This window comes from Haplochromis burtoni, unplaced genomic scaffold (genome assembly GCF_018398535.1).
Source record: "Haplochromis burtoni strain Fernald_Lab_line unplaced genomic scaffold, NCSU_Asbu1 Contig_195, whole genome shotgun sequence".
Classification (NCBI taxonomy): domain Eukaryota; kingdom Metazoa; phylum Chordata; class Actinopteri; order Cichliformes; family Cichlidae; genus Haplochromis; species Haplochromis burtoni.
Window position 1 is genome coordinate 837,322 of NW_024582556.1, and position 20,748 is coordinate 858,069.

Genomic DNA, 20,748 nt, shown 5'->3' on the forward strand with positions numbered 1-20,748 from the left:
AAAGAAAGAAAGAAAGAAAGAAAGAAAGAAAGAAAGAAAGAAAGAAAGAAAGAAAGAAAGAAAGAAAGAAAGAAAGAAAGAAAGAAAGAAAGTCACGTGAGCCTTCATTTATGAACAAGCTCTGCTGGTATTTGAGCACGGAAAACAAGTGTACTCTGAAAATATACATATTGAGATTGGCCTAAAATCCCCTGCTTTTTAATATTTGATGCATTGTTAGAGGAGCGACACTGGCGAGGTGTTTGTCTCTGTTGTCTCTGCTGATCTCTGGCACACCGGGCCCTGTGGGAGTGAGTTAGTGAGACTTGGCCGCAGACATTTTCCTGAAGCCCCCAGAACAAAACAGGCAAGTCTTGACAGTCTGTCCGCCACCGAGTCGTCACACAATCAGTTGCAGGAAACCAATCCCTAAATAGCAGTGATTCATCTCTTCATCACACACAATGCCAGTACACAGTGCACAAAGAAGCTCTCTCTTCCTCTCTCCCTCTCTCTCTCTCTGTCTTACCCTATCTGCCCCCCCTCCCTCCCTCCCTCCCTCAGTATGGTCTCTCATGCTGCTTAAAAATAAGTGCTTCTCCCAGCTTTCTTTGCCCTGTGATTTACTGGCAGTGTTTAACTGCAGGGCAGCATCTTTTATCGTTACATGATCTGGGGCTGAAAGCTGACAAAATGGAATCTCTGCGCAAGTACTTTTGTATGTGAGCAAGTGTACGTTCAGGGGAAAGATGGGAACGAGACGAGGAATAAAGAACTTATGTGAGAAACGTTTGCCTAAGTGCAATTCAAATCCCTCCAGCCTCCCAGTGCTGCGTGTATGTGTGAATATACGTGTGTGTTTATCATTCCCCTAAATGGTTTCTTCCTTGACTTGATGGAGCAAGTGCCATCTCGAGGGAACGGGTTACACCACACACTGGAGTAAAGCCCTTTGAGACCAATGAAAAGCTCTGAACATTAGTGCAATCCATTTGTGTGAGCTAGAATATATATATATATATATATGTGTGTGTGCGTGTGTAATTCCAGTCTTGATTGTATGCTTCGCCCTTTTAGTGCCATGTATGCGCGCATGTTTTTGTGTTGCCATGATAACTTTTCTCTTCGCTGCATTAAGCAATACACCTCCATTTCCTGCTTTTCTTTGCAGGATAAGTCTGTCATTACTGAGTACTGACTTCAGTTGCACTTTGATACCAAAAATGCAAGCAGCTGAATGCTGGTGCATGCTCATGGTAGCGCAGGCCTACACAACAGGTTTAGCGTATCGCCACAGCCTTGATGATCCATCAGGATGACGTGTGAAGGTCAGAGTAGCCGTGACCAACACAGCTGTCACATCTCCTCCCAGCACCCTCTTGGCTAACTGGCCTTCCAAAACACTCAGCACAAAACATGGCCAACTGGGGGAGTACAGGGGCCAGGGCCAACAGAACATGCCTATAACCCTGACTGGGCTTGCATTCGCACTCCATGCTGTAACACAAGATGCTGCAAAGAGGCAAATCAGAGCTGTTTTTCTGCAACGGCAATGCAACTATGACAAGAGAAACCGGCAATGGAAAAACATTATGACATCTATTAGTAGTGGCTTTTAAAATTTAATTCAACAGCCGATAAAGCCGCAGTTTTAAATGACTACCAGAGGAAGATACAGTGGAGCTGTGTGGAGAGCAGATGTGAATCCACTTTGATTTCCGTGCCTGTGTGTGTGTGCGTGCGCTCGTGTGTGTGTGTGTGTAGCTTCTATTAAATGGATCTGCTGTCTCCTTGATCAAGGGAGTCAATAAAGGGCCAGTGCTGTCAAACCCTCAGGGGTAAGTGTGTATGCACATGTGTGTTCATGTTTGTCCATGCATGCATGTGTGGCTGTGTGTGGTTGTGCGTACTTGTGTGTTACGGACAGATTTTGAAGTACTCTGACAGGTGAGTGATTGAGTGCTTTCATTTCCCTCCAGCGACAACAAGACACTCGCACACAAACACCTGCGCAGCACACACACACAGACACACACACACACACACACAGACACACACACACACACACACACACACACACAGTGGTGGATGAAGAGAGAAAGAGAGAGAGCTGTTGTTTCCTAAAGGATGCTGCTCCTGCCTGCATGCTTAAATTAGCTCTAAATGTTTGGATTACACACGGGAGCTCTCACAGAGGATTTAGCAGCCATAGCCTAGAGTCCAGGGGATGTGTGGATGTTTCCATCTACGCACACGCACACACGTGCACACACACACACACAAACACACGCACAAAACGAGTCCACACACAGATCACAAACATAAGTCACTCAAATATTACTCCATACATTCTGTAAACACTTGACAACACAATTTAAGTTTCATCCAGTGTGGACTAAAGATGGAGGGATGCTAGCAATTTAAAAAGCAACACACAGCTTTAAATGGTGTAAACAGGAACAACACACATCATTTCATTCATCAGGTTTTTTTTTTTTTGCTATGGGCAGAAAATGTTTTCTCATTACGCTTTTTTTTTTAGTGCAGTCTCGGCTTCTGTTGGTGGGGGGAGGATGGAGTATGCCAGCAGACGCAGAGACGGGGAGCGAAAAGGAGGAGAGAAAAAGAAGGGGAATGAGGGAGGTCAGCGCCCCCAGTCTCAGATAAAGGCCCTCTCCCTCCCTTCTGCCTCAGCTTTTCGAAGCCCCTGCCAGGATCGAGAGGCGTCTCACGTTACAGCTGTCTCTCAGTGTCATCGTTCAGAAAGAGAGCGCACAAGCAAAGAGCGGGAGAGAGACAGAGAGAGGGAAGGACAGACAGAGACAGAGAGAAAAAGAAAGCGGGACAATGCCACAGACTGAGCAGGGCTAGGCTTTCGTAGCTGGACAAGAAAGGAAAAAACAAACCAAAAAAACAGCAGCAGCAGGTTAAACCGGATGAGGAAACCTTTGTGATTTGTAATGTTAATGCAACATAGATTTTCAGTACAATGTAAGAGCATTTCGAAATCACTGATATGTGCTTTGACCTTTTCAAGACAAATTATTTCAAAATGTAGTGTGAACGCAGCTAGTCAGATCATTTCCTCTATGCCACCTGGGACTAACTGAACACTCACAATTTCCTAAGAAGAAGAAAAGGGGGAAATTATTGCCTTTAATACCTGGTGTCGTGTGCAGTGAGACGAGAGAAAGAGAAACACGCTGTCCTTAGGAAAAGAACAGGGCTATAAGAATGCATGCTAAAGGGCTTTTGCAGATTAGCCATTGGTGAGTTGCCTCTCTGCTCACGAGTATCCCTTTTTAACCTTAAAATGCTAAAAACAGCCGCTTGTTCCAGGTCCAGTAATGACTAATCCAATGACTGCCAGCATTTTCAGCTTGCACTACAAACACTGTAAGGCCTTGCAGTTCAGTTCTGAGTTAAGTTACATTTAGAGTCGATGATCATTTCTTCTCCACAATTTTGTTTTCTGAAGAAAAACACAGGATAGCCCCCTCAATTCATAAAAACTTTATGAAGGAAAAGGTGCTGTATGCGCACATTTTTACTCCAAACTATAGCGCTTACACAGCCGACTCAGTGCGAGGTGATCCTATCAGCGTGTTTTACATAAAACACGGTTCTCAACAAATGCACATATAGCTACTGCACAGCTCCAAACTGCTTTCCTATTTGTTTTTCCTCTCTCCTTGTCATTTCTCATGGCGTTTGTGTAGGAGTTAAATATTTTAAATTCTGGCTTAGCTTCAAGCACGCTTTGCCAGCGCAGCTAAAATAAAAAGCCTTTGTGGCAGCAGTGACCAGATTTTAAATGCTGAAGAAGATCAATAAATGGGGGGCTGTCGAGGCGCAATCTCATGCATTTGTGTGTACACGTTAGTGTATGTGTGTGCTGTCCCTATACATAAATGCCTGTGTTGTGACAGCAAGTGTGTGTGCGTGTGCCTGTGTACGTGCGCCTTAACACCCACCGAAGCTCACAGCTCCCCTGCCTGCAACAAGCTATTCTATAGTATCATCAAAAACCCCACTGACCCAGGAGGCACACCAATAGAGAAACCAATATCATTCCCATTCCGACATTCGAAACATTCTTCCCATTTCTTTTCCCATTCCCAGTATCCTTCCCCATCCAAGCACAGCCAGCATGGGAGAATGCAAGAGAAATGTGTAAGTATAGGCCCCCTGCTGCAGATGTCAAGGTGTGGAAAACATCAGACTAAATAGCAGGTTTTCCAGACCTCAATGCCAATTCCATAATCAAGTCCCTGCGCAAGAAAATGTTGGTAAGCGAGACAGGGAGGACAAGGTGGGAGAAAAATGACAGAAAAATCCAATCCAGCCTCCTTCAGCTAATGTTAAGAGACTCTGAATGTATCTATTTCACAAAGCCAAGAAACACTGATGTGATTTCTTTTCAAGAAAATAAATGCTTTCATTATGCTGCCATCTTTCTTGCCACTCTTGCTTTTTATAAAGGCCACCTTAAATGGATGCTTTCAGCTCACATAAAGTGATAACCTTCTTTGCTACGTCTTTAGCACATGCAGCACAGACACACAATTATGAGGACTTGCATGCTCGCCGCTGTGTGGCACGGAGATACACACGAAGTACATCTGTATTTTTCGCATCCTCACTAATGTATAAAACAAAAACAGCCATGAAGTGGAAAAATCATCAGGACCTTTAGAGACTTCATTAAAAGAAACTAGCCTGGACTTCCCAAACAAGGCATCTCTTTGGAGGGGGAAAATCAACCTTTTCACCTTGCTGGTGGAAAAACAGGCATCCCAACGAGACAGAGCATGCACAAACAACCTTGACTTTCATCAAGGAAATTCTCACATTGAATGATAAATAGAGGCCCAGGGGACGAACGGCAAAGAAGCAGCTTATCGCCTTTCCCTCCCAAATTTGGCCGCTCTGTCTTCTGTCTCCTGAAAGTCAACGCCGGGTGACCCACTTGCACTTTACACTGCTTATTGTTCGGTAATTAATCCACCATATGAAATCCACACAGAAATGTAGAAAAAATAAAATGGGTGTTGATTTGTTTAGTCTTAATTAAGAGTTGAGATTGTTTACTTGCTTCTACAACAGAAAGGCATATGCCCAATCTCATTAGCCTGGTTTTTTTTTTTTTAAACGTAGCTGCATTTCTCACTGTAGAGATGGATGCAGATAACTCAGCAAAAGGACAGGCACAATATTAGAAGAGGCTCACTTTAAAAGCTGCTGTCACCAAGCATGCACTTTAGACAATTATTTGTGGATCCTGATGACTATCGGGACATTCAGAGAACAGGCAGTGTTACCAAAATAGCAAGGTAACATAAGGTTAGGTAGATCAACTGAGAGCTCACCAACTTCCCAGCTGAGAGGACATTAACCTGCGAGGCCATGTGGACACGTATCAATAAGTGATCTGCCTGCATGGGCCTCTAACACACGGCTCACAGCACTAGACCGAGACGAGGACAGAGAAGCTTCAATTTGATCTGTAACAATATGACGCATTGTTAATCTAATGCATGGAAGCTTTTAAGGCTTTTGCTAAAATGCTGCTTCTTCTCAAAGGACCATTAGTCTTTCCAGGATTAATGTCTACTTCAAAAACATCTGTTAAAGTCCTCAGTTTCTTGGTGCATTATTTCATTTGTCATTATTTTATTTTTTTGCTTGTGCATGCACATTCACGAGTAAAAGACTGACCGACGACTGGGAGTGTGTCTTGCATTAGTTCTTGAAGGATCTGGTTAACACAGAGCAGATCTCTACTTCCTCTTTAAATTTCACAGCTCTGTGTCAGCGCTAACATGCAGAGATTTGACAGGGCTCCCAGATGGCCATTATTATCGATAGATTGTTTGCAGATCTTATTAATCTCTGACTAAATATAACTTACTGACATCAATGCATTGAAACATTTAGGCTGACTGAAGCACTTCAGACAGAGCTTAGTAAATATTTCAGTAATATACATGTGTATGGTAATGTGAAAGTTTATTTTTGTCTTTCATTATCAGTTCAGCCTCCTGCTGTTGTGGTTAAAGAATGCATAAATCAGCCACTTTGTCATATCTTGTCACACAGAAACTACAAAGCATGGTCTAGTAGCCCAGAGTAAAATCATGTAATCAGTGAGGGGAGACACAGTAACCGAATGCACAATATTGAAATAGTCGCAAGAATTTCAAATAACCCTTTTTTTCTTTTTTCTTTTATTGTCAGGATCTGCATTACCCCTAAAAAACACTGCTTGATTCATTTTAAGTCTTGATTTGAAGCATAACGCCACTTTTCTAAAGGGCTGTACAAACAGGAAGAGACTGGCAGAGATGTGGCAACATGAAATGTCAATGAAATTCAGAGACCGTTAGCGATGCAAAGTGGGCGGGCCCTGAGTTAAACTTATCTCAAGTTTGAGGCGAGCATTACAAGCGACTACAAGTGAAACAGCTGACTGACATATAACGGGGAGGTAAATTCTGTGTTAGACCTGCAACAGACCTCCGACCTGTCCAAGGTGTACCCTGCCTTTCAGTCTATGACATCTGGGAAAGGCTCCAGCCCCCAGCCATCACTTACAACCAACCATCATTTACAACGTGCAAAGAGCAAAATACTTCATATGTGAACGAGGCTCTGGGATGGCACAATCAGCCAAGGGGACAGGGACACTTTTCATATTTTGCATTAAAGGATTTACTTTGTTAATCACCAATGATAGTGACATCAAGGAAAAAGAATTTGAGGTTAAAATCAAAATCTGCAACTAAAACCCTATTCACGCCTGGCATTACTAGATGTTGTAGTGATCCAATACGAAGTGCACTGCTCTAAGTAAAGGTCTGAGCCGCACAGGAAAAGAGCACCTTGGGTCACACTGAAGGACCAGCTATTTAACTGATGTCCTCGGTGTAAGCAGAAGCAGGTATTCATTTGGGCGCCAATTAAAATGTGCAACAGCAGGCGCCAACAATATCAGGCAAAATAGATTCTCTTAGATTGAAAACGCTTTGATTTCCAATTGGGCCAAAGAGTCAATCAGCCAGTCGGAAAGCGGAAGATTAGAGACATCATCGAGCTAGACTGTATAGCATTTCTTATTCTATTAATTCCAGCACATTATTCAAGGGAAGTACATTAGAGATGGCAACACATTTCAGTCCCTGTACGTGTTCAGTGTTAAAGTGAGACCTGATCACAAGTGGTCGCATGGGACGAATGTGGAGGCATATTCAAATATACAAGTTGTGAACCTAAGCTGACATAAGCTGCACGATACACTCCTGATATACACACTAAGAAACTGTACATGCTGTAAGTTATAACATCACCCATGTTGTAAGACTTTCATTTTATACACTTGTACATTCTGCACATAATACTATGTTTTTGCACATCGGGTTGAATTATCACTGCATTTCATTCGCTTTGTCCCAGTGCTTCCCACCATGGTGATAAAGTTAATTCTACTCTAATCACACAAAATGCATGTTAAACAACAAGATCTAAGCTCTACTCACTCATCACAGAAGTTTTTAGGAACACAAACAAAATAGTGTGTTAGCTTTTCTCATTCAAAACAGGTTAGTGCTCAGCATATTTAGGAGGAAAGCCGTTAAACTAAAATCTAAAAGCATACATGATATGAATAATAACCCATTTATATTATTGCCCGTTGTAATAATGCACCATTTAAATTATCAACATATTTCTCATAGTCGTGTTTGATTTTTGTTCCTTTGCCTTTACTGTATTCACACCAGTCAGACTTAAATGACAGTCTGTAACCGAGGAAAACCCTGGTTTATGCGTGCGTGTTTGTTGTTATTTTGTTTTTATTTCTCCCTCTTGCTGAACTGTTTGTCCAATTAACCAGCATGACACTGATGTGACCCAACAGATAAAGACCAGCCACTGCCATTGGTAAATGTCATCTCATTTGCTGATAGGCTCATATCCGTCAACGAGGCTGTGATTGGCTCAGTGTTCAGCCGATATATGGAAGCATCCCTAATAGAGTGGACGTATTTTTTTTATCTCATATTAAAGTTTTAAGCAAGAGCTGCCTCATACCAATGACTTGATCATTCCTATCATGCACACCTAATAAATCGCACTTCATTTCATCTGTAAAAGAACACAAGGATGGGTTTCCTTCAAAAAAGAGAAAAAAAATAGATAGCCCCCATATTCAATAGCAAGGGATTATAGAGAATTCAGCCTTGTGTGCACATGGGATTGTCTTCTCAAAAGCTGTCCAAGTTCTGTCAGATTCAGCACCCCCAGACATAGAGCTCGTGAACCTAATTTCACCTAATCAGCTTAGTCAATAGCAACCGTTTGCTGTGACTTTGGTAGACATGCAAATAGGGCTTAACTATGTCTATCCTTAATTCCTGAATGTTCAAGTCAAGCAGAAGTCCTCCTTTATCTCTTCAAAAACAACAGTTCCAATTTGAGAGGGAGAAGCAGAGAAAGAATAAAACTCCAGCCGCGAGTTGACTTTTTTTTCTTCCCCTTGGCCTGGCAAGGAGAGACATCTCTGATTTGAGTGTGCTTGAGGTAGCACAGTGTGCTTTCATTTCAAACCAACATGGCAAACAAACTCTGACAGATTTGTTCCCCTTTTTTCACTTTTGCTCTTGCTCAGTCTCTCTCAAATTATGAGAAAACACGCTGCACAAATATATTACCACTTCTTGTCGGTTTGTATGTTCAGCTGCAGCATTTGCACACACACACACACACACACGCGCGCGCGCGTACGTACACGGGAGCACAAACACTCACACATATATTCAAACAAATCCGCACCAAAAAAAAAGATGCCAACAATAGAGAGTTGTGATAGAAAACTGGGAGACACTGTTCCGTTTCAATTCACTGATACCACTAATGGCTTCTTAGCAGCTCCATGAAATCAAGCAGCTGTCATGTCGATGCATCAGCAGTGAGAGGAGGGAGAGCCATCCCCATAAGGACAGAGGCACCGCGCCTTCATGTTTGGCTAAACATCTGCTCCTCTGCACTCCAGCTTTTGCAGCAATAAACGGGCAAACAAAAGAGGTGGGAGGTGAAATGATCTGATTTTCCATTTCAAAGCATTTGTTCAGTTTGTTTTCTTTGTCCCCCTCCTTCCACTACACCCTCCAACCCTAAACACCCTCCTTTTTCTCAAACTGCTTTACAGGACATGGGGAAGAAAAGTGAGATCAAGTTGTAACTGTAAGGGGCAGGGACACATTTTTTGTGTGAGATGGATGACAGAAAATAAATAAGGTCACCATTTTCCAGTCTGCTAAAAGTCTTCAGTCTAAACTGTTGCAAGCAAGTATCATGGCTCAGCTAAGAGATAATCCAAAGGAAGGCTAGAGGTGCATGTGTGCCAGTGTGCACGTCTTAAACCTGTCAATCTAGCAAACTTATCGCTCACAGATCTATTCAGCTAAACCACAACAGCTGAAGGAAGAAGGAAGGACCTGTTTTTTTTAAAAACATAATACTATTTATATAACTTTTGTGAGTCTAATCATACCTAATCACTTTTTTATACTGAAATCCAATTAAAATCCAATGAAAATTATATTTTTTAAAAACAATCTTCCCTTAATATCATTCCAAGTAATTTGCCCTTATATCATTCCTTCCTTCCTTTCTTTCTTCCTTCCCCCCTCCTTCCTTCCTTCATTCATTCATGTTTAGCTGCAAAGACAAACATTGGGCAGCACCGAGTAAACGCCGATCTCACATTTATCAACAGTATTATCTTAAAACATCACAAATGCGCCTGTTTATCGACGCCTGTCTCAAAACACCAGCCTCTCCACTTACGTCTCAAAACAAGAGAATCCTGACATGTAACCACACGTCACTTTGTATTTGCTTTTTTAAAGCACCAAACATCGAAGTAAAACTGCCTTAAAATGATCGTCTGCGACTCTATCAACCACCTTAATTTCCTTTCAAAAAGGAAAATAAAAGAACACACACGGGACGCGATCCCCCGTCTCGTTTTTCCCCCTCTACCAAGTCTAAAACTTTGGTAAAACTTGAGGAAAAAAACGTCCATTTCCTTTTAAAGTAGCCTGGATGTTTGTATGTGTGTGTGTGAGAGAGAGAGAGGGGGGTGGGGGTGCTTTGGTGTGGGGGGGCGGTGGACGAATTTAAAATAACCAAGATGGCGAGAGGCTTGTTGTTTTGGAAGGGGCAGAAAAAATGGAGGATATTGTAATATACACAAAGGGATAAATTTCAACAACTCGGCCAAGCGGCTGCTAGCTTGCCTGCACGCCTCTCGGTTTGAGGAAGCGACCGCGATAACAGCTCCCCAGCAGGCTGGCCAGCAATACGACTAGCGACACGACAGGGAAAAAAAGCTCAAACTCTGAACCGCTGTACAAAGAGAAATTAATATTATACGTACAAGTTAATCCAAACTGAAGGGGGATATTTATGTATTTGTCGCCTAATTGTTTTATTTTCGCGTCGGGGGACTGTTAAACTGGATGGCTTTTTAACGGACGGACTAGCGAGGACCAACGGCAGTCCAGTGCCTCGTAGTTGCCCCCCCCCCCTTTAGGTTACAACATCCACTACACTGAATAGGCAGCCAAAACAGCCAACAACTGTACATTTTCACGGTTGATAAATTAAAAGAAAAAAAGAACAACACAAACAAAACCACGAAGCTTTCGAAAAAGTTTAATTTCGCTATCAAATTGCGACCGCCGGAGTGAACGGTGCGAGAGAGAAAAGGGAAAAGAGGGACACAAAAGACGATTTCCACTATCAGGTCAACACTCCGAAGAAGGAGAGGAGGAAAAAAACACTTCGTTTTTTTCATAAAAAGGAGAAAAAACTTTAACCAAACGTATCGCTAACGACTACGGGACACACGGACTGAATGAATTACACCGCAACGAGAAAACAGGAAAGTATGTATAAAGCAGTTTACACGAGCTGAAAAAAGCCAAGAAACTAGAAACGAAGCCAAGCGAGCTCTCTCCGTACGCAGCTCATCGCCTGTTCTGTGACGGGGCGAAAACAGCGTCAGTGAAAATAAAACACTTACCTTTTTTTAGTTTCGACACTTTACTTATTTCCAGCGTGGTTTTTTAGTTCAACTAACACTTCGGCTCGGTCTTCTTCTCGCCTCTTTTTTTCCTTGGTCGGTTTTGGTTATGAAAGAGGTCGGGGACGAATGATAAAGAAGGGAATTGGGCAGTAATTGAGTCTCGGTGTGTGAGTGTGTGTGTTAGTTACTAACAGCAGATTGAAGGAGACTCTTCTCAAGGTTTATTCAGCTCCACTTCAAGGAACCGACCTGACGTCAGCTCACTACTGCCACACAAAGAAAACTTATTATTTGTGCAGCGGCCGTAGTAAAGGAAGGATACAGTAATTGACCGTTATTACTTTAAATGCGACATTGTCATTAGGTCCACGGCATGACAGGGATGTAGCGGGAACTTTATTTATGATGTTGTTAGCGCCTTATCCGCTGATGGTGTAAGAAATAAACAAACCTTTAAAAAAATTAAAATAAAATAACTTTTATACATTCTTAACCATTTTAATTAATTACTATAACTTGGATTATAGCTTAAATTTTACGATTTTTTTTAAAGAAAAGTTGCCTAAATCCTCTCATTTTGTCTAATTTGTGGATTTATTTTGAAAGGTGAAAGATGATTAAAGTTGTAGGCACTTTTAGAATATCGCCAAACCTAATGATAAAGGGTGTTTTTTCTTGATTAGGCAGTATTCAACATAGTTACAGATGATCTATCTGTTTGTCTCTCTTTAAGCCCCCACAAGATGTTACATGATCAAGCAAATACAAGCCAGTTACATAAAGGCTCCAACTTAGGGGAGGCATTTGTGAAACAAAACCAGAAAACGGGGCAGCCCTTCATCGGGTTTGGATCAATACATTGCCTGGCAAAGACAGCCATCTGTGCCTAATTGTATGCTTTACATCCTCTTCTAAACACACAATAAGCAACAGGCTGAACGTAGGCCCTCTGACCCAGACTGGGTTTCCAGACGGGGGAAGATTATTTCATTCAACTGGAAAACAACAAGGGGGTGGGGTGGAGAGGTGGTGGTGGGGAGTTTTTTTTGCAGATGGAGTGGGCAACTGTTCTTATGTGCCCCACCCTGATGAGGATGAGGATGGGTCACAGCAGAGCTGACTGGTGTGTGTATGTGTGTGCGCGGGTCTGTCTCTCTTGCTGCGTGTCACATCACCACTGGTTGTATCCATTTTAACAGGTATTATAGTGGATTAACAAACTGTTCACTGTTAGTTTATAGACACCTCATAAATCACACACAAACAATGAACTCATTGTTAGCAGAGTGATGGAGTATTGGTTTACGGGCACATTCATATTAATGCTTCATAAACATTATAAATGACCATAAATGTATCCTGATTCCTCTCTCGCTCTCTCTCTCTTTCTCTCTCCCTTTCTTCCTCTCTCCCCCACCCCCTCCGTCTCTCTCCTCTCTGTTCTTATGTCACAGCGTCTAAAAGTGTCACCCCAGTGTTTTTGATGCTATTGCAAGAATTGCAAAGATGTTACTCAGAAGTCAGTCATTTTTAGGTGTAATATTAAAAGAGAGAAAAAAGAAAGGTGAGGTGGTGTTTAGGTGGAAGATCCGATACGGCATTCACTCGAGTTTTTGGAGGATGGACACAGAACCCCTTATTCAGCTTGTGGTGTGCAGTTAAAGCCATTTCATAAGCGTGCTCTCCATGTTCTTTGGTCATTGATTTTTTTTCTCTCTGCCCCTTTCCATTACCTGTTGAGATTGGGGGGGGCTCTTCTTCAAACACACACACAAACACACTCTCAAAATCCTCTCTATCTGTCTCTCTAGCCACTGGCACCCTGGTGTATTTCTCCATCTCCTCCGCCTCCTGTAGCAGGAATGACAGGCCATGAGGAATGACAGTGGCTGTGTTTGTCATACAGTAGCAGCAAGAAGCAAGGATTTTTAATTGCATTGGAGAATCTTCATTAAAGAGAGCACATGGGGGCGGGAATGGTGGGCTGGGGGGTGGGGTGGCGTGTGTGCTGGTGGTGGGTGGGTGAGTGGGGGGGCACTCTGAGCATCGTCATTAGGAGAAGGCGCTAGTAGCATAGAAGGGTGGGCCCTCTTTGCATGCACACTGAGAATGCCTGCCGTACCTCGGTCATTTGTAACATAATAAGTGCCAGCACAATGACTGCAATGCGAGAAAGCACACCACAGGGAAGAGAAGGGGGAAGGGAGACAGCATGTCTGTCTAAAAGAGGGACTTTTTTTTTTTTTGTCTTGATTAGAAAGTATAATGAGCCACTAAAGAAACAGGAAAAAAAAAAAGGATCTCTCCTGAGACTGATGGAAAACAAATTAATCTGGTGATTTAAATTTAATTATTATTTTTCTATTAGTCCAGCATGCAAAGACAGGGACAGCCATCACAAGCGAGGAGCTGTGCTTGCATTTATTGATTTTCGCCCAGACACATTCAGGGAATACAGATTGCTCTCTTCCCCACACAATCCGCTATGTGGGATTCCATTAACACGAGAAGCTTCCAGCAACTCTGAGATGTTTAATTTGAACACCATAAATGGAGCTTAAAATAGTGTTCACACACAAGAAAAGTGGCCTAAGGATGTCTTTTTATGCAATTGAATTAGTCCTCACTTATTGTTGTGTCCTACATAATAAGTATTAAATAAACACCCAATAAATTAAATTAAGACAATGTTCTGCTGTATGAAGTGAATCGAGCGCTATTGTTCCTCCCTGCCTCCGATTATCTTGCACTGCTATAACAGTTGAGTTTAATTTAATCTTTTGTTTTGGATTAATGTAAGAACCCTGCAACCGGACAGTAATTACTCTTCCCATCCGTGCAGGATCCTCTCTTTGTAGCATCCTTTCAATACATCAGTGGTCTTGAGCACAATGCTGTGTGAGATGTAATGATTTGAAAAGTCAATGATTTGAACCGCCTGTGCGATTAAAGCACAAGGGACCAATTTTTGGCTGCTATATGTAGAATATCTGTGTGTGCACCTCAAGTAACACTCATATTCCCTGGCTGGCATAAAAATTCAGCAGTTACGCCACGTGAGCGCTGTTATTGATTGCTATCTCTTACCAATAAAGGTTTATCAGAGATATTCTGAAAGCCTCACTATAGAGCTTACGGTATATGGGAATCCACATCCATCAATGCATGACCTTCAGTGCCAGAGACACCTACAGAAAAGGATGTTACAGGTGTTCTCATCCATCCCGGTGTCAGCTTAAGGAAATCCTGTGCTTTTACTTGTACACAAAACTTACCCCAAAAGTGATTTGGAAGATCAAATAAATGTTTTCCATGCAAGGTTGACTGAAATCCCCACACAGTCTAAATGAGTGCACTCAGAGAGTGTTTATTGTGGCGAATGTAACTGAGCAGAACCCTCTGTTGCATGATGTAATACACAGAAGGGAGAAATCATCATAATAGCAGAGTAGTAGAGTGACTCATTCGTTGATGAGGTACATTCACACTGTCATTCACTGAGGAGATGCAGTCTGTGTGCACATGTTGTCAGTGTGTGACCGATAGAGAGAGAAAGAGAGGAGAGAGAGATAGCATGTTCCTTTTCTGGGAATGAGGAGTCATTTGTGCCAGGAAAAGTGGAGAAACAACTCTCAGCTCCACGGTGATGCATCTCTCCACGAAGAATGAGATCACAAGCAAATGTCACCCCAACCTGAGCAAAGCCAAATGACCTTGAATCAAATAAAAACATCTTCACCCGCGTCACTGTGTACACACGCCACACAAAATGTCAGCAGATTTTCCATTTGCTAAATCTGCGCCTAAGTGCAGGGGTTTAGCTACGGTAATCAACCCAGTACTTTCCTTCAAGTCCATATGAATATCGCCCTGGAGAAACCCTGCTGTTAAATACAGCTAACTGCAGTCGACCTCCTAGTTTTTATAATTTCATCAACGTGAGAACAGCATTTCCCCCTCCAATCATAAGGCCACTAATGACACTAAGACAGAAAAGAAGGGAAAACAGATGTGCACACTAAAAACAGGCGTTACTTGCGTCCTGCGACTGTAAGATTTCTCTTGTTTTCTGCATTTTGTGACAGATGAAGCGGAGGGGGATTTTTCAAGGGAAATGACTTTCACAGTTGAAGGAATTTCAAGCTTCAGTGCCTTGCTTTATCATAGTTTACATATAACTAGCTTTGATTTCTGTCCACGGCAGACATATCTTTGACAGCGGAGCATACGCTGATAGATAACTGACTGGTGCACTTGCCGTTGTTCTGTTATTATTTTAAGTCAGGATTCAGTGTTTTTCCTCTTTTCTCTGACCTACATAGAAAGCCCAATATTAGTTATAGTTTTGGTACACGTCACACAGTTTGTCTTGTGTCTAATTTTCTTACTACAAAGTTTACACAGCCTTACACATAAATGCACAAACCTTATTTTAATAATGTACGATTAAAAAAATAAAATAAACCAGGAACATTATTGTAATTCCACAGAGACCTTTTTTTTTTTAAAATCACCTGCTAGTGATTTGTAACTGAAAGCTAAAGCTTCCTTTCATGAGATTCCACTCAAGTGCTAATTCCTGTGAAGCTCTCGGTTCATATTGACAGACGTCACTGTCATCAGATTCAACAGTGTTCAGCTTCTGCATGCAAAGCGCTTTGTTTTGTTTCTCTTTAGGCAGTGACTTTGACAAGTTTGATTTGGCAGATTTACCTGAAAATTTTAGATCAAAGCAAGGAAAAGAAATACTTTTTTTTTTTCTTTTTTTACACTCCACTGTATTTAAGCTGGAACTCATAATTAATGTGAAAGGAGCTAAGCTTTGTGCTATGTGATTTAATCTATTTAGTGCAAACACTTACTTTTGGGACAAAGCAAAAAGTCACAAGAAATCAGCACCTTTTTTAAATGAAGATTATGCAACATTGTGCAATGCACTTCTGGCATTAAAAAAAATATGAAGACATAATCATTGCAGTTTTGGCAGTGTAGCGTCTCTCACACTATCCAGAAAATTACACAGTGGAAAGAGTCAAGCTGAAACTGCCAACAGTCAAAGTTTTTTTTTCTTTTTTAATTGTGAAACTGGCTGGTTCCTTTTATTCTGGAAAAAAAAATCCAGAGAGAAACTTCTCAAATCTTTGAGTTTATCTCGCAAATGTAATTTGATCGGTGTAAGCGTTCGTGCGATATGGATTACTGTTTTGTCAACAGGCTGAGTTTGGTTCGCACGCACCGCAGCAAGAAAACAATATGTCAAACGTGGCTCATTCGCCCCTTTCATTTGCTCCACATTCAGAACAAAACAAGATAACGATAGACACTTTTGTAAATATCTATAAATATATAAGATGTCTCATACATATTTGGTGTGACTGCAGTTATGTCTCATGCCTAAATCATGGAATGAGCTGCCTGACACACAAGTGCTTTCAGGACCTACATGTGACCACATCTGAAGCATGCCTGTGAAGGACGAAATACCTCTGTGTATCTTGGTGTGGAAAACTTTAAGAGACCATATTTGTGGCTTCAGGCTTCAGTCTGTCCTCCGTGTTGGTCTCCTTTACCTTTTCTTGTCGCCTCTCTGGCATAGAAATAAAAGCACAAAAACAAATCCGGTGTGCTAAAATGCTACCTTCAGGCTATTTTAAGACCCTAACATCTAATTTAAATACAGCAATAACGTCCACGCATATCACATGAGCTATTTTCAGATGGTATGTGTCAAGGCCTTCAGAAATCCTGACACCGAATGAGCTTTCATTTTCATTCCAGGGGTGTGTTTGAACTACATAAACCCTTAAGAGCTGTTATAAAATGTGTGAGAAAAAAAGAAAAAGATAGATCCCCTTCCAGGCATAATGTCCACATAACCATGGCTGGCCGGCAACAGTGCTCTTTTTAATCAGCAAATGGATAAACAAAGACAAAATGTTTTGGAGAGCGGGCTGTGGTTTTAGCGTTTGGAGGAGTTTCTGTTGCTGGTGATGTCACACGTTTGCTGTTGTTTGTCTTAAACATCAGAGAAATGTGTGGCTTTACAATTTTGATGTCGCAACATGCGACACGTGAGAGTTGCTAATTGAGCCATTTTTCCCATAACAACATCCATTAAACTTATTGAAGAAATTTCCTACTTTAGGACTTTATTTTCACATTATTTCAAAGAAAATCAACAATAAACCATGCAAAAGACAAAACAAGTTAACAGCCATCACTTGAGTGATAGATATAGTGATAGATAACGCACAGACATACATAGAGAGAAGAGCTTTTTGAATTGGTCACATACTTCGAGCACATTTTACACCGCGGTTGATATATTTTTGGCGATTTCTCCGTAAGAACATCTTTAATGCCTCAGAGAAACAAAATCTTGGTTTGTGTGCGTCATGCACCGATATCTGCCTTTGAGCCTGATTGCTCAGTGTTTTAGAGGACTTCATCCAAAACACTAAGACACTGGGTGTAAAAATACACCTCTAATTGTGCCCAACAGCTTACTCCAATTCCCAACTTTTCCTCAGCTCACAGAGCCTTTATTATTGTTTATTTTTTAAATTCAAAATCTAAATAGAAAGCTTCAAGACTACATCTGTAGTTCAAGAATTTCTGTGTGCTAATAATTAGTGAGCAAATGAAATGACCTTTAGGAGGGGGAAAAAATCCCCAATTTTCTTTATAAAAAGCCAGATGCTAGAAAAGAACTTCAACAATCAAGTGTAAGTTATGAAGTGTAAGTCGGTTATAAAATGCAAGTAAGATGTGGAATGCTAAAGTCAAAAGTTGATAACATCTGTCGGTTCATCACACCTGCATGTTTGAAAGTTTTGCTATGAGCACAAAAGGTCAGTGAACCCTTAAAGCATGGTGGCGTCACTATGATGTAAAAATAAAACCTGCATTTTGACTCCGCATTGATCTGCTTTACTATACCGATACAAATACGCATCAAATACCTTCCAGGATCACAGTTAGTTTAGCTTTAACACTGAACACACACTCAGATTACTATTCTGTTAATCCTACCTTGCATGTTTGTATTATTTTATCAGAGTCTCGTTTACGTTCCTCAACAGGCTAAATGAATTATGCAGCTCACGTGTTTATACTTAGGTCGAGTCTACCACAGATGGGCAGGAGTAGTCATTAGTTACTCAATAGCCATAAATGCCGAATTCAAGCTTGACGTTATTGAAAGCAAACAGGCAGGAAGCACATGCACAAGTAGTGAGGATATGTCCACAGAAGAGTAGGCTGAATAAATAATTCACTTGCAAGGCCTAGACAAGGAAAGGAAGCCAAACGGTGCCCAAAACAAAGGACCGCGAGGTAAAAAAACACATGCGCAAACCTTCGTCGGCGAGCTCAAATTATGCATGTGTTGATGAGCATGTGCACTTAGACTTAGGTGGGCCTGTGGGGGTGGTCTTAAGACGGATGCAAACAGGCCCTGTGTTAATTAACACTGGCAGGCCGCTGTTCCTCCTGGCAGTGTGCAGGCAGACATTCTGGCCTGCCCTCAGTGACGCCTGGTCAAAAATAGGGCACCACACAGCACAGTAATGATCACAATGGTGACATCATCGTTGCCTTCAATGTGCTCTCCCCTCAGTGCTCTTTTGAACAAAGAGCAGCAGGCATGCAGAGAGCGAGGCAGATGTCACTTTGTGTCTGGGGAACATTAAGAACAACAAATGTTCTTGGAGTTCTCCGTGAAACCTCTGCGTGTTTTTTGTGTTCGTGTGGGGTTAAATTTGTATTGTTGTTATTTGTCTGGTTTTTTTGTTGTTGTTTTTTTAAAGATTTTGGTAAAAGTCCCAAACGAAATCAATGACGTGTAAGGGTTTTTTTTGTTGTTGTTTTGTTTGGCATTGGCGTTTTTTTAGCATATGATGTTGTGAATGCGTGCGAATTAAAATAAAAGGCCTGTTCTCGCTAATTGGTGAAGAGCATGCTGAGAGAAGAGTGTCCACAAATAGCATACAAGTATTTTTGATGGTGCCCCCACAAAACATGTGACCTAAAGTGTTAACACATGTGGCCTTGCTTCCCCCCTCCCTATTGTTACTGATCTGTTCAGACGTCTGGCAGTGTGTGTGTGTGTGTGTGTGTGTGTGTGTGTGTGTGTGTGTGTGAACTAGGCTTTTAAAGCACCTTAAATGCAGCCTACCATCACCTAAAACCAGGCAAACTCTGATGAACTAAATGCAGTTTGGCTGTTTTCCAAATTGTCATTCAATTTGTCACAATTCTTTATGTGGTTTTTGTGTGTGTGTGTGTGTGTGGGGGGGGGGGCATTCAAAATAATTTCCCAGTTTTAGAAAATAACTTCTTAAAAACTTTCTGATTCCCCCTCTAGACAGCAAGATAAGGGTGTGTGCTTATCAGTTTGTTTGTGTCTGTGAATCCAGCTTTTCATTCAGGCTACAGGGGAAAAAAATAAAATAAACAACAACAACTCAGAAACCTTGGCCTGCATGTTTCCTCCAAGAGGTTTCTCAGAAGGCAAGGACTCTTGCTCTTTGTGCTCTTGACGACACTGGGCTTGCATTGTGCAGTCCTCTTATAAACCAGCCTTTGTGGTGTCCACAAACAGAGGCACAGAACAAGAGAGAGGGAGGAAGGGAGAGAGCACGAGGGAGAGAGAGCGAGAGAGAGACAGGAAACGGATTCTCAAGACCTGGACGAGCCGTGGGAAAAGAGGGGTCTTGTAGAGGAAAAGCAGAAATGTCTCAGGACATTCCTTTGCGATTACACAGTGCTGGACAAATCCAGACATTCTTGCAGTTATTCTGTGCCTTACTTCTCCAGTTAAAGTCAGTCTCATGAGGGGAGTGTAAACATCTGCATCTCCATATTCCAGCAGATGTTGTTAGACACTGTTAATGTCTTTGAGCACTCTGAATTCGACAAACACAGTCCGGAAGAAACCTGAGGCGGAGACCCACCGTCAATTTGTAATAATAATTTGCATTTCCTTTCTACACCATGAAACTTTGATGTTGCACCAGCCTGTAGCGCTGGGTAAAGAACGAAGAAAAAGAGCAGCTCACAGAGACAGGTAAGTATCCATCTCATATCCACTGCACACACATAAGAGGATTCAAGAAAGAGGAGGGCAAATCTCAGGTTACATGCATGGGATCTGAAAGAGTTAGCTGCCCCCAGTGGATAGAAAGCATGTTCCTCCCTTGTCACAGCCACCATGAATGAGAAACAGCTCCAAGGAATGCTCCATTATCATCCTATCAGCAGCACTGGGGGGGATGAAGAGCTTCAAGTCTCCCTTCACTTAGCAGTGTGCAGAATCACGTGTGCGAAGGAGCAAAGTGGGGAGAAGGTAGGGGGGACACTGGCCTACAGACCTTCGACTGGGATTGCGAGGCCTCCTCCCCAACTCACCAGACCTTGCACTTTCTCATTTGTCTAGGTCAGGCATCCTTTTTGTCAGCAATTAATCTGCAGCTCCACCCTCCTATATTTATCCCTTTCCCTATATTTATCACTGGTTCTCCTTCACCTCTTGTTCAGTTGGCCTTGGGCAGATTTACACTTGGTTTGATCACTGTTCACCGTTGTACACATGCAAGTAATAATGGATTGCTGGGCCCTTTAAGCGCTACATTTTACCGGGCACGACGAGCATCTTGTTGACCTTCACATTATTATGCATC

General features: G+C 41.9%; 1 protein-coding gene across 16 annotated transcripts in view; it reads right to left on the reverse strand.

Moving 5' to 3' along the window:
* Positions 1-11,336, reverse strand: part of baz2ba (bromodomain adjacent to zinc finger domain, 2Ba) — a 67,843-nt gene extending 56,507 nt beyond the window's left edge. For 12 of the 16 annotated variants that reach the window (XM_005935268.3, XM_005935262.3, XM_042226075.1 and 9 more), the window contains exon 1: positions 11,066-11,335. The gene's annotated coding sequence lies outside the window, so the exon portion shown is untranslated. Of the gene's footprint in view, positions 1-11,065 lie in introns of all 16 variants that reach the window. The other 4 variants (XM_042226080.1, XM_014337800.2, XM_005935264.3 and 1 more) reach the window with 2 other exon arrangements.
* Positions 11,337-20,748: the final 9,412 nt, after the last annotated feature.